The sequence below is a fragment of the Protopterus annectens genome, chromosome 9.part0 (genome assembly GCF_019279795.1).
Source record: "Protopterus annectens isolate FY-2018-M chromosome 9.part0, PAN1.0, whole genome shotgun sequence".
Taxonomy (NCBI): domain Eukaryota; kingdom Metazoa; phylum Chordata; order Ceratodontiformes; family Protopteridae; genus Protopterus; species Protopterus annectens.
Window position 1 is genome coordinate 767,467,669 of NC_056743.1, and position 15,263 is coordinate 767,482,931.

General features: G+C 43.1%; 1 protein-coding gene across 2 annotated transcripts in view; it reads left to right on the top strand.

Annotated features, from left to right (window-relative positions):
• Window positions 1–15,263, top strand: part of TTC17 (tetratricopeptide repeat domain 17) — a 3,338,929-nt gene that overhangs the window by 1,150,545 nt on the left and 2,173,121 nt on the right. The window lies entirely within an intron of this gene.

Below are 15,263 nucleotides of genomic sequence, written 5' to 3' on the forward strand. Positions count from 1 at the left end.
TTCCCTAGTATCAACGTATCTGTTACCCTGTCTGTGAAAAACTTCATTTCTTTAGTGTACTGAGATCATGTTCATATGTGCAGTTTACAAACACACTCTTTATGTACATGCCACATATTACTCTTCCTTATGGATTGGAACAGTGTCCTTGTTAGTGTGTGCAAGCCAACCAATGCTTAAATCCTAGAACTGAATTCTGAAAATAACAGTGGATCATGCTTAGACACTGGAATAGGAGGCAACAATATATCATCAAATTGAGTCCCATCATGAGAAGTGGTGAATTGCAGTAAAGTACCATAGGATACAGTACTGGGATATTAAGGCAGCCCCTTCTTCAGAATCAGCTTCATTTTCTCTTGTTTTCTGATGTTCTTCGTGTTTTACTGTTGCAGTCATTACATTTGGGTTATCTGCTTGCAGGTAGCCCTCAGTCGGCCTGATTAACAAAGTCTTGGGTCCTGCGTCATTTGCAGTCCCTTCTTCCATGACGTCAGGTCGTCAGGGGTATAAAACATGCAGCCGATGCCATTACATCAGTCTTTCTTGCTGTGCAGTGCCCTGGGAAAGCCAGGATTTTTCTGATTCAAAAGAGGCTCCGGGATTTATTACTCCTGCCTCAGCATAGGCCTTTAAATATTCCTCCTGTGCTAGACATTGTTGATGCTTTTTCGGAATCTAGTTTGGCCCCTGGTTCCTTGCCTCCTGCTCCCAGAAAACCTGACAGATACTACAGGGTCCCTGAGTCACACAAGTTCCTTTTTAAAAATCCTATTGCGGATCCAGAGACTATTCCCAAGGGCATTAAGGCTTCTACTGCTAAAAATCCTACCCCTTCTGATAGAGACTCCAGGGCACTGGATAGATGGGTTAAGAAGGTTTACACTTCTGCAACCTTGGCCATTAGGGCTTTAAACTGCCATTTTCATATGATAAAGTATCTGCAACATGTTATTGGATTGCTTAAACAGAAAATGATGATTTCTGAATGTGTGGAAAATAAAGAATTACAGGATTTAATGCATTCTGCTGAACAGGTTGGAAAACATAGTTTGCAATGTGGTTTTGATTCATTAGAGGCCTCTTGCAGGGTTGCTGTTACTCGGTCTGTGCTCAGAAGGCATGCTTGGCTTAAGGACCAATCTTTAACTGATCACGTTAAAGCTAAATTGTTGGATGCTGCCTTAAATCAGGGCCGCCTGTTTGGCAACAAGGCTGAGGAAGTTCGTACAAAAAGATGGAAGATAAAGCTAAATCTATGCAAACTGTTAAATATTTCTTACAAGTTCAGCCTCCTAGATTTAGTAGTCACTGGCCCTGTAAACATTGGTCCTTTCCAGCCCCTTCCAGGTCTTCTCAAACCAAACCCAGACACAGCAGAAACCCCAAGTTTCAGTCCCAGGGGACACACAGGACTAAGCAGTGGGGGGCCTCCACTTCCAAATCTGTGAGTAATAAGACTCCCCCCTATGGTAAACTGTCTCAATGACTTTCTTTTAAAATTTCCAAGCACTTATCAACTGACTGCCCCTTTGGGGGGAAAGATTGCTCTTCATGCAAAGAACTGGAAGCTCATTACCCAGGACAAATGGGTTTTAAATGTAGTGTCCCAGGGATACAGATTTCACTTCCACACGTTGCCAACACCAAACGGGTGGCTGGACCTACCCCCAAATCAGTGGGTAGAGGCCTGAAAACAAGTACTTTCTCTTTTAAGCATGGGGGCTATTCATTTGGTACCAGAAGAGGAAAAAGGGACAAGATTTCTACTCTACTTTTCCTGGTAGCCAGAAAAGACGATTCATGGCGTCCTATCCTGGACCTGTCTACTCTAAACACCTTTTTGGAGATTCCAAAATTCAAGATGCTGACTCGCCAGTTGCTTTGTATGCTAGGCAAAGACACCTGGTTGGCAACACTAGATTTAAAAGAAGCATACCTGCACATCCCAATCAGGGAATCTTGCAGAAGATGCCTTCGCTTCAAAGCAGGCTACACACACTCAGTTCTCTGCACTGCCGTTTGGCTTATCTACTGCGCCCAGGGTATTCACAAAGTGCCTAGCTCCAGTTATTGCATTTTGCAGGCAAAGAAATATTCAGATATACCCATACCTGGACGATTGTCTAATTCAGGCAGAAAGCCAGGACATACTTTTGAATCATCTGGCCTTTGTACAAAGGTTCTAACCTGTCTGGGGTACACCATAAACAAACAGAAATCTCACCTGGTACCCTGTCAACAAATTATATTCCTGGGAGCAAGCTTGAATACAATTTTCCAGATGACTTGCCTCACGCCAGAGAAACAAATTCATTTGACAACCTACTTCAAACAAGTGGCCACAAAAACCCTGCTATCTGCAAGGCAAATACTCCAAGCCTTGGGGTTCATGGCCTCCTGCATTCTTCTAATTCCATATGCAAGACTGTATATGAGGAAACTGCAGTGGTATCTTCTCTAAAAAGCCTGTGGAGTCAACATTCCCACGGTCTAGAAGCAATGATTCCTATCATACCTTGCTTATGCCTAGAGTTCCTTTGGTGGGCAGAGGCCTGCAACCAAAACAAGGGACTACCTTTCACACCAACCCCTGCCACCCAAACCCTAACAGACACATCAGACTATGCATGGGGGAGCTCACCTGGCAGGGAAGTGCAATCATGGCAAATGGAACCCAAGTCAAATGCACCTGCATATCAATCAAAAAGAAATGTTAGCTGCACAGAATGCTCCGACAGCCTTCAAGGACCACATTCTTCCAGGACAACTAATGGTAAAGATGGACAACACCACTGATGTTATGTAGTCCTATCTTGCCTCCATTATTACGTGTGGGTTTGGAGCCGATCCTCTGCTCAGACTCGGCCACTTATAGAAAGCCTGAAAACTTCTGATTGGCTCGTGGCTAGGAGGTATCTCATGGTGCATGAGCACACTCCCCAGATCTCGTTTGCCACGTCTTCAGTCGGAAGCTTTCTTGGTTGGCTATGGCTAAGTGATATCTTTTTTATTACTATTACTTCCTTTTCAGGAATTTATTGCTTGTAGAGAGTTTTTTATCATAGCTTATTACTGACGGTCATTTTTTTTTTGTGACTTCCGATTTGTGACTTCAACCGGATTTGACTTGGTTATCGTATATTGTATTTTCTGGGCCTATTGCTTGTTCATGTGTGGTATCCTGTGAGTGTGTGCGTTTGTTTTTTGCTAGACCTTTTAAGTTAGAGGTTCTAGTTTCATCCCTATTTTGTTATTCACACTAGGTCCGTTTAAGTTAGAGGACCTAGCCCCCCCCCTTTTTTTTTTCTTAGAGTGTGATAGGGGTAGATCTGTTTAAGTTAGAGGATCTAGTTCCTCTCTTGTGTGAGTGTGTTGGCCTTCCTTTGCTGTCAATATGTCTAAGAATCTAAGGAACACAAACCGTCTGGCTTTAAGAAGTGCATTAAGTATTCACAAAAAATGTCCATCACTGATGGACATAGCGTTTGTGTATATTGCTTAGGGGCCATACATCTGCAAGAAACGTGCCTAGAGTGCTCCAGGAATGGAAGAATAAACTTATTTTAAAAGGTCTGTTGAAACCTTCCTTCGAAGAAGACCTGGCCAGTTCTTTTTCCTCTCCTAAGTCCCAGTCTTCTAGGAAGGATAAGGGCAAAACTTCAAAACGGCCTTCTCCGGCTCCAACTTCTACCTCTGGACCACCACAGAAGTTACAGAAAGCGGAGTTGGTATCTTTCTTTTCGGCTCCACAGTCTTTGGGGCCGATTGAGATATTGGACATAGAAATAACTTCCAAGAAACCAAGGCAAATAAGATAAAAGATAATCCACAGACAGGAAGAACCGAACCAAAAAGCACAAAGTGCAGCTTTATTGATCAACAAACAGGTCAATAAATCAAGCGCTTTCGCCAGGCAAATACCTGGCTTTCTCAAGATAAAAAGTAGTGTGACTGAAAAGTTTAAATACTTAAGCATCTGATCACATGGTACTTAATTAGTTCAACAAACATCCACTTAAGAAGGCAGTTAATTAGTAACTGAACTCAGTGAGTGAAAAGTATGCATATGAAAATGCAGAATAAAAGTTCAAATAGTGAAAACACTAAAAAATCATTTAAAAATCATTTAAAAACGATGTACAAATGTGTGCATAAAAAATCACAAATATGTAAGATAAGACACATTTACTAATTGTAACAAGAAAATCATAGCCTAGCCCTTCTCAGCTTTAGTACACTAGATATATTAATGGCCTCATTGAGACCAGGGGATTTTGCAGCATTAAGTCTAAGCTGCCATAAAAGTTTTTTATATTCAAGGCGGGCTTCCCAGTCACCTCCTCTGGCATCCTGGGTCACCTGTTCAAGAACCATAACCTTAAGTTTCATGTTAGGGCAAGAAGCAAGATGTTTAAAAAAAGCATTAGTGTCCTTCTTTTTTGTAATGTCATATTGATGTTCATAAATTCTTTTTCTAAGGGGTCTCTCAGTCTTCCCTATGTAGAAACTGCAACATTCTGTGCATAATCCTAAATACACCACCCCTTTTGCTCCGCAGTTATAATATCAGTCAGTGTCAAATCTAAATTTTCTAGATGGAAGATAAAAAGAACTATCATTCATGATAAAGGAACACTGCTTGCATGCCCCACATTTATAGGTACCAAGTTTAGGGGAACAATGCCTTGAATCTGATAGATGCTCTCTTTCAAATAACCCTTTTAGGTTAATATCCCTTCTAGTCACAAATTTGGGACGTTCCTGGATTATCCCTTTAAAGTCATCGTGTAGCATCAAAAGTGGCCAGTGTTTAAGCACTGTATGGTTCCACCAGTTGGGAATCCTGTGAAAATGTGTGAATAAAACTATTATGCAAGTTAAAGTATTCCAAATTCTCAAACTGCTCAACTTGCTGAAAGCCACTACCTAACAGCGGAAAATACTTGATTTGTCTATCTGTCACTTCTTGGGCCATGTTGTTAACCAAGGAGGCAGGGTAACCTCTTTCTAAAAAAAGTTTTTTTAAAAACTCAACTTCTTCAAGAAAATATTCATCAGTGCTAGACATCTTAGATGCACAAATGAATTGCCCCTTAACCAAGCCCTTCTTCTGGTGAAATGGGTGACCACTGTCAAAATGAAGGTATGAATTAGAAAAGGTGCCTTTCCTAAATACCTTGGATTTAAAGGTGTGATTACAGTTGTCCTGTATTGATATATCCAGGTAGTTCAGTACGTCCTTACTAACATTATAAGTGAAAGATAGAAAGTGTGTGGTAGAATTAATATAACTCATGAACTCAAGAAAGTTGCTCAGGGTTCCTTTCCACAATAGGCAGATGTCATCAAGGTATAAACATAATGGACTATGTATTGTACCCAATGTGTGGAAAATATAAAATTGTTCTCCCAGTAATGCAAAACTATGTTGGCGTATAATGAGGCACATGCAGCGCCCATCGCAACCCCCTTTTTCTGTTTAAACAGTTCTCCATTGAAAAAAAGAAAACTGTTATCGAGAACAATTACTCATTATACGCCAACATAGTTTTGCATTACTGGGAGAACAGTTTTATATTTTCCACACATTGGGTACAATACATAGTCCATTATAAGCGATATCTTGATGACATCTGCCTATTGTGGAAAGGAACCCTGAGCAACTTTCTTGTTCATGAGTTATATTAATTCTACCACACACTTTCTATCTTTCACTTATAATGTTAGTAAGGACGTACTGAACTACCTGGATATATCAATACAGAAGGACTACCGTAATCACACCTTTAAATCCAAGGTATTTAGGAAAGCCACCTTTTCTAATTCATACCTTCATTTTGACAGTGGTCACCCATTTCACCAGAAGAAGGGCTTGGTTAAGTGGGAATTCATTCGTGCATCTAAGATGTCTAGCACTGATGAAAATTTTCTTGAAGTTGAGTTTTAAAAAAACTTTTTTTTAGAAAGAGGTTACCCTGCCTCCTTGGTTAACATGGCCCAAGAAGTGACGGATAATAGACAAACCAAGTATTTTCTGTTAGGTAGTGGCTTTCAGCAAGTTGAGCAGTTTGAGAATTTGGAATACTTTATCTTGCATAATAGTTTTATTCACACATTTTCACAGGATTCCCAACTGATGGAACACACAGTGCTCAAACACTGGCCACTTTTGACGCTACACAATTACTTTAAAGGGATAATCTAGGAACGTCCCAAATTTGTGACTAGAAGGGATATTAACCTAAAAGGGTTATTTGAAAGAAAGCATCCATCAGATTCAAGGCATTGTTCCCCTAAACTTGGTACCTATAAATGTGGGGCATGCAAGCAGTGTTCCTTTATCATGAATGATAGTTCTTTTTATCTTCCATCTAGAAAATTTAGATTTGACGCTGACTGATATTACGACTGTGGAGCAAAAGGGGTGGTGTATTTAGGATTATGCACAGAATGTTTCAGTTTCTACATAGGGAAGACTGAGAGACCCCTTAGAAAAAGAATTTATGAACATCAATATGAACTTACAAAAAAGGACACTAATGCTTTTTTAAACATCTTTCTTCTTGCCCTAACATGAAACTTAAGTTTATGGTTCTTGAACAGGTGACCCAGGATGCCAGAGGAGGTGACTGGGAAGCCCGCCTTGAATATAAAGAACTTCTATGGCAGCTTAGACTTAATGCTGCAAAAACCCCTGGTCTCAATGAGGTCATTAATATATCCAGTGTACTAAAGCTGAGAAGGGCTAGGCTATGATTTTCTTGTTACAATTAGTAAATGTCTTTTATCTTACATATTTGTGATTTTTTTATGCACACATTTGTACATCATTTTTAAATGATTTTTAAATGATTTTTTAGTGTTTTCACTATTTGAACTTTTATTCTGCATTTTCATATGCATACTTTTCACTCACTGAGTTCAGTTACTAATTAACTGCCTTCTTAAGTGGATGTTTGTTGAACTAATTAAGTACCATGTGATCAGATGCTTAAGTATTTAAACTTTTCAGTCACACTACTTTTTATCTTGAGAAAGCCAGGTATTTGCCTGGCGAAAGCGCTTGATTTATTGACCTGTTTGTTGTTCAATAAAGCTGCACTTTGTGCTTTTTGGTTCGGTTCTTCCTGTCTGTGGATTATCTTTTATCATATTGGACATAGACCCTGCAGTATCAGTAGTAAGTGTTTTGGTGCCAATCCACGGATATTCCACAGGTTTCCCCTACCCTTAATTCGCCGATATTACAGAGAACAAGGTCACCCACGCTGTCTTCCAGGAGTCTGTCTGAAGAAGACAACGAGAGAGTGGTGCTCAGACTCCTCAAGTCGTTGGCTTGCCAAAATTTTTATCTGCTCTGACCCACTTGGTCTTGGAGCAGACTCCTTCTACCTATCCTGCTTTTCTTCCTCCTCCAACCCAGATTGGGCCATCGGAGCCGATATTGCCGGTACCGACTACAGTGGAGTCTTCGGTTCCAGCACCTCATGTGGTTGTCTCGGAGCAGAGTTCTGCTCTGACACTCTCTCTGCACAGTCTGCAGTGTCTAGGGTCCGAAGCTCCTCGGTCGGCCCCGATGGGGACACTTGGAACCAAACTTCTTCGGTGCCGAGTCTCCCTCTTGGTGCATCGGCCCGAGTGAGCTTGGACCCTACATCATTCTCAGAGCCGATCCTTTTGGAGCCGACGGCATCTCCGGTTTCTTCGGAACCGAGGCGTCTTTCAGAGCCGGCGGAATCTATCTTCGTGAAGATGAGCATGCTGGATAGCTCATCTGCCCCACGTAGAAGTACTGATGCTATACTCCCTCAAGCGCAGACTACAGTCTCAGCATCTTCTCTTCTCCCGGATGGCAGAGACCCACAGCCTCAGGACCCCCACTTGGGTGGCCCCCCAATCTTTTGAGGCCTCCTCCATGAACCTCGCTGAGGAGCCCCCTCTGAAGAGATCATGTAAGAGGAAGCATGTAGACTCCCCTGAGTCTCTCCCACCTGACACTGACCTCGATGAGTCGGTGGGGTCCCCTAAGTCATCCTCTGAAGATGTCTCCTTTGCAGACATCTTGGAGATCCACAGGCAGAGAGGTGGCTGGCCCACTGTTACCCCATCTGTTGAGGAGTCAGTGTACCTGAAGGCTTTTGGGTCTCGAACCTTAGCTTCATGGTTGTCCCCCCCGCCCCCATTTGACGAGTTACGGGATCTTGAGTCAGAAAGCATAGCAGACTTCTGATGCCGTGGAACCAGTCCCCAGTAGGCCAAACAAGTTTCTTTCTGCCCCTAAAGACAAAGAATTTTTATCCAAGGGCTTACCTGTAGATGCCATGGTGGTGGTGGCGGCCACTAAGAAGGAGATAGCAGAGACTACTTCTATCCATCCGCCCAATAAGGAATCCCGAACGATGGATAGATACGGGAAGCGTATCTTCTCTTCAGCGGCTTTTACACTCCGCTGAATTATCTATCACACTTCACGAGACTTGAGAGATGATCTGACGGAGTTAGGAGATGCTCTTCAAGGTACCTCTACTGAAGGAGTCCCATCTACAGTAGGCTACCATAACATCCATTGTTAACTCCTCCATGAGGCTGATCACATACACAGCTGATGGTGAGAGTAGGGCGTCGGGTTCAGGAGTCTCCTTAAGGAGACACTCCTGGATGCATCTATGCAATTTTGCTGAACCTTTCAAGTCTACATTCACCAATGCTCCCGTTGACGGATCCTCTCTTTTTGGACCCAAGGTGAAAGATACCCTCACCAGGTGTGAACAGGAAGGAAAGAGTCTCTCTGCCATGGGAGTCCATTTTACCGTCCTTTCTAGATCTTACCCTAAAGGGTCAGAAGAGTGGTAAAGTGTGGTTCAAGAAATCACGGAGATCTTTCCAGGATACACAGGGTGATTCCTCCTTCAGAGGCAGGGGAGGAGGAGCAAATGGTAGACGTCGCCCTAGAGGCAGGGGAGGTCCACAAAATCAGGGAGGTCATGATTCCTTTTGTGTCTGTCCCTATCAGCGTTCCTGATGTGGAACCCGACTGTGCATCTCTGGAGCCGGTTGGGGGTCGCCTGTCTTTGTACCCAGAAGCCTGGCTAAACATCACCCGAGACAAGTGGGTACAAGACATTATCACCAGAGGTTACTCTATACCCTTTTCCCTTCCTCCACGTCCTCCCAAAAGGATCCTAGCTGTACCACCCAATCACAGGGATCAAGCAGCTATAGAGATTGAAAAGCTGCTATTACAGAGAGTCATCCAGAAAGTCCCGGCAGACCAGACAGGATTCGGAATATACTCCAGATTCTTTTTAGTTCCAAAAAGAACAGGAGACTAGAGGCCCATTTTAGACCTCAGCAGGTTAAACAAGTATGTAAAGAAGTCCAAGTTTCGAATGGTCACTTTACAATTCATACTCCCTCTGTTAGGGAAAGAAAATTGGATGTGCTCAATAGATCTCCAAGATGCCTACTACCACATCAAGATGGACAAAGCATCAAGGAGTTTTCTACGCTTCCGGCTGGGAGCCAGTCATTACCAGTTTCAGGTGCTGCCTTTTGGTCTCACCACAGCTCCCCAGGTGTTCACCAAATGCATGGCAGTAGTGACAGCCCATCTGAGGCGTCAGGGAATCCAAGTTTTTCCATACCTGGACGATTGGCTCCTGACCGCCACCACCAGGCATCTTCTAGTTCAATCCAGAGACTCCACAATCAAGTTCTGCTCCCAGTTGGGAGTCTCTGTAAACTGGGAAAAATCCTTAACTTTACCCACTCAATCTATAACCTTTATAGGAGCAAACCTAAACATGGTCTCTGATAGCCAGACTACCAACAGACAGAATACAAAATCTTTCTCAGCAAATTTACAGGATACTTCCCCTTTGAAGAGTCAAAGCGAAGGTGGTGTTATAACTTCTTGGAAAAATGGCGTAGACTGTAACATTAGTACCATTAGCAAGACTACATATGAGAATACTCCAATGGCTACTGTCATCCCAGTGGTCTTTTCAGCAGTTGCCTCTGCATCACCAGATACTAATCACAGATTCTTGCACAAAGTAACTCCGTTGGTGGATTCAGCCAGGTCACCTTACCACAGGGACTCACTTTCTACCACACCAACCCGTTGCCACTGTGACCACGGATGCCTCTCAGATGGGGGGAGGGGGGCATTATCTAGGCAGGACTGTCCAAGGCACATGGCAAGATCACGAGGCCTGTCTGCATATCAGTGTCCTAGAGATGAGAGCGGTGCTTCTAGCGCTGCAAGCACTTCACGACTTTCTCCCTCTAGGGATTATAGCTATCCAGACAGACTGACAACATGTTGGTGGTATGGTATCTAAACTAGCAAGGAGGAACCAGATCTTACCCCTTATGTCGAGAGGCCCTGCGAGTTTGGAACTGGGCGATTTCTTCCCAATGCTTTGTCATGGCAATGCACATCCCGGGGACATCCACCGTGATGGCAGACAAGCTAAGCAGGGCAATTTTGTTACCTCTTTGAACCAGAAAGTAGCCCATCAGGTCTTCCACAAATGGGGACAACCCTGCTGTGATCTCTTTGCTAGCCCCATCAACGCCAAATGCAGCACCTTTTTTTTCCCTCATTCCACCTCCGGGAGATTCTCTGAGAGATGCACTCATCCACGATTGGTTCCCTGGACTTCTTTATGCATTTCCTCCTTTTCCACTCATTCCCAAGGTTGTACAGAAAGCAATGTTGTTGGGGAACAAGATGATCCTCATCACTCCTTACTGGCCTCGTCAGATTTTGTTCCCTTTCCTCGGGCCTCACCTGTTAGATTATCCATGGACCCAGTACCAGACCTCTTGACACACGTCAGGTTCTCTTCATCCCTGTCTCCACACACACAAACTGACAGCATGGCTGCTCCAGTTCCATCATTAGTCAGGCTTCACGATCTGTTTCCAGCTGTAACCCATATCATTACCTCTTCTCATAAGCCCTCGACTAGAAAATTGTATAACAGTAAATGGAAGAGATTTTCTATGTGGGCAGATAACAGAAAGGTTAGTCGATTTACAGCTCCCATTCCTGTTGTCTTAGAGTTCCTATCAGAACTTTTTCACCAGGGATCAGCAGCTGCTACACTCAGAGTTCATCTAGCAGCAATATCTAATTTTCATGTGGGACTTAATGATTCTAACCTTATGTCCCTCAAACTTTGCAAGACCTTTCTCAAAGGTTCTGTGATGTTAAGACCTCCCATTCAAGATTCCATTCCTCCCTGAGATCTAAGTCTAGTCCTTTCTAAACTTACTTTGCCACCTTTTGAACCAGCACATAGCTGACAATTAAAATTTCTGTCGTGGAAGACTCTCTTTCTGGTGGCAATAACTTCAACCAGATGAATTTCCGAACTGCAAGCCCTGTCAGTTAAACCTCCATATTTAATTTTTCACAAACATAGGGTCTCTCTCTGGAGGAATCCTTCCTTTATCTCCAAGGGCTGGTCCCATTTTCACTTAAATAAGACTATTGAATTGCCAGTATTCTTCCCCAATCACACCAATAAATCAGAGTATAGAGTTCACCAATTGGATGTGCATAGGCAATTGCGTTTCTGCATCCACAGAACTAAAGGATTTAGAAAATCAGACCAGCTTTTCATTTTCTTTGCTGAAACAAGAATGGATTTGCCAGTTTCTAAGGTCACACTATCAAACTGGATCTCTAACTGCATCTCTTTCAATTATACTTTTGAGTGAAGAGAGTTACCCCTTAGTCAAAGCGCATTCTGCCAGATCATTTTCTACTTCTGCTGCCTTCCAAGCCTGGACTCCTATTGATAATATATGTGCAGCAGCAACATGGGCTACCCCTCATACCTTCATTACCCATTATAAATTGGACCTAACTTCCAGGGCTAGGGCCTCGTTTGGTTCCACGGTGCTCAGGAGTATTTTCCAGTGAGCCACCCATACAAGATGCTAGGGATGCTGTCCCACATGTAATAATGGAGGCGAGATAAGACTACATAACATAAAGAAGTTATGCACTCACCATAACGTTCCATGTATGTAGTCCATCTCGTCGAACATTATTACAAACCCACCCACCAGCTCCCTTCCTGGGGGATCTGGAAACAGTTTTCTATGGTGGTTTATATCATAAAGGACACTCTTATTAGGGTTTATTCTTCCGAACCTTTGTTCTCCTTTCTACTTTTTCTCTTTATATAGACTAGCAGCAGACAAGATCTGGGGAGTGTGCTCATGTGCCATGTGATGCCTTCTAGCCACGAGCCAATCAGAAGTTTACAGGCTTTCTAAAAGCGGCCGAGTCAGAACCGAAGATGGGCTCCGAACCCACACGTAATAATGTTCGGCGAGATGGACTACATACATGGAATGTTATGGTGAGTACATAACTTTTTTTATGTGGTACATAAATAAGCAGGGGGGGTACACATTCTTACCCCCTCTGACTAGCCATGGCACTGTGAAACACATCCTTGAGCTGCCAAGTGCACCTACAAGCTCAATTCCTGCCAGGAATATTAAATACACTGGCAGACTGACTAAGCAGAAACCTCATGGACCCACATGAGTGGAAACTGGAACCAAGGATTTTCAACATGTTAACAAGCAAATGGGGGAGCCCTGATATAGATCTGTTTGCCTCTCCCCAGAACTACCAATTGGACAAATTTTGCACAAGGACTCCCCACAAACAAGCCTGGAAAGTGGATGCTCTGTACTTCAGCTGGAAAAATCTATCAGTCTATGCCTTCCCCCCTCTGCCTCTGCTCTCCAAAGTACTACTAAAAATCAAACCGGACAAACCAAGGATGATTTTGATTGCTCCAGACTGGCCACGCCAACACTGGTACCCCCTCCTGCGCAGTGTCACGGTTTTCCCCATGGCACCTGTCTCAGACTCCTTCCCTGTTGTCCCAGCAGGAGAGCTAGATTCTGCACCCTGAGCTTCTAACACTGAAACTTGCAGCCTGGCTAATTACCTAATCTCTCCTTTGCCATCCTTCAGTAAACCTGTGATGGATATCATTTTAGAGGCAAGGAGGCCTAGTACTAGAAAATCTTATGCTGAATAATGGAAAAGATTCTGTGCCTGGAACCGATCTCAAGGGATGAGCACAGCAGCGCCCAATTTACCTCAGATTTTACAATACTTAACTGAGGTGCTTCACAATGGCCCATCTTTCCTTCATTAAAATCCACGCCTCATCCATTTCAGCTCATTATAATGCAGAACCTCTCCTCTTCTCTCATCCACTGCTCAAGCAGTTCCTCAGAGGGGCCAAAAATTTGAGACCACTCAGGAGAGCTCCAACCCCAGCCTGGGACCTTAACTTTGTTTTGGAGAAACTCACTATACCTCCTTTCGAGCCAGCTGCTACTGCGGACTTGAAATTTCTTTCTTGGAAAACAGCTTTCCTTTTAGCAATCACTTCAGTTAGAAGGGTATCTAAATTACAGGCCCTTATGGCAGTGGAACGATTCATAGTCTTTCATGCGGACAGGGTGTCCCTCAGAACCAATCCATCCTTCATGCCCAAGGTGGTATCCAGTGTGGCTCTTAATCAGTCAGTTCATTTGCCGACCTTCTTTCCCAAACCACAGAACAAAGGGGAAAGGATACTGCATTCCTTAGATGTGCACAGACAACTTAGATTGTACTTGGACAGGACTAAACCTCAAAGGCAATTTGAACTGCTGGTGGCATTTACTGCAGAGGCAGAGGGGAAGGCTATATCAAAGCAAACCATTTCTAAATGGGTAGGCCATTGCATTCATTTCTGCTATAAGTACCATGGAAAACCTATTCCCCAGGGGATCAGATCTCACTCAGTCTACCTCTACAGCCTTTCTCAGAGGCATCCGTACCAGGGACATCCTAGAAGCTGCTAACTGGAGTTCTGTACATACTTTCACCAAGCATTACCATTTGCCAATTTTCTCTAAATCCAGAGCTGGCTTTACCACTGCAGTCTTGCAGAGCCTTAGAGCTGGTCCTAATGCTATTTAAATTCTTCCTCCCAACCATAGATTTGGGAATCTACCCAACTGTATTGACTGCAACAGTGAAACACGAAGAACATAGTACAGTTGTGTAGACTTTCCATAAATGTAGATGTTCGAGTGTATTCACTGTTGCATTCCTGTTTGCCCTCCCACCAGCCCCCTAACTTCTTTTGGTTATACCTCTACTTTCCTTTAATATGCTTAAAAGCTTTTTGGTGCATTTGCTTTTTTGTTGGAGGTATATTATTGTACTTTTATATTTAATTGCTTCCCATTAGGGGGGGGGGCACCTGACATCTGGGGCAAGAAAAACTGATGTAATGGCATCGGCTGCATATTTTATAACCCTGACGACCTGACGTCATGGAAGAAGGGACAGCAACTGACGCAGGACCCAAGACTTTGTTAATCAGGCCGATTGAGGGCTACCTGCAAGCAGATAACCCTAATGTAATGACTGCAACAGTGAATACACTCAAACATCTACATTTATGGTACGTGTACACAACTGAACTTTACTTGTTAATCCAGTGTGCATTTAATCAACATCTCAGTCTGAGAGCACTGAGTTGTTTAATGCCACTGTTAAAGATGTAGTAGTAACTCAGTAAGCTGTTTTCCATATCCTTAACAGTTGCATGGCCTCAGTTTTTGAGCCCAAGTTCTTTTTGAAGATTTTTTTTTATTACAAAAAGGACAGGTAAAGCTGTATAATTCCAGTCTGCACTAATTTCTTAAGCAAGATTTTATGCTTCACATTGCCTCAGTGGTCATCACTAGTCCTCTTTTGCTGTAGCCTAAGCTATATAGGACATATCCTGCCAAAGGGTCTGATATCCAGCCAATATCTAAAGCTTTCCAAATGTCCAATGACGCACAAGAGCTTGCTGGTATAAAAGTAGACATAAGTCTGCCAAAATTCAAAACTTTATTGCCTTTGAAAATGCTGGTAAGATGCACTGTGCTGTACTGTCAGTAGTTTAGAGGTTGGCTAGTATCAAGAAATTGAGTAGTTAAGTACTTCATTGGGAACTTTACTTTTTTCTATAAAAAGTATCCTTTATAGATAATCTCATAACCTGCCTTTTTATTAGTTGAGGATCACAATGCCCGGTTGTGCTCCATATGTTTATCTTTCAAACTTGAGTCCCTTAGGAGCTGGCTAAGTTCTCTCAAGAACTTTATAGAGAACCAATGGTTTACAGCCCTTGTATACTCCACTATGGAATCTGGTGCTGGAACCTTGGATGCCC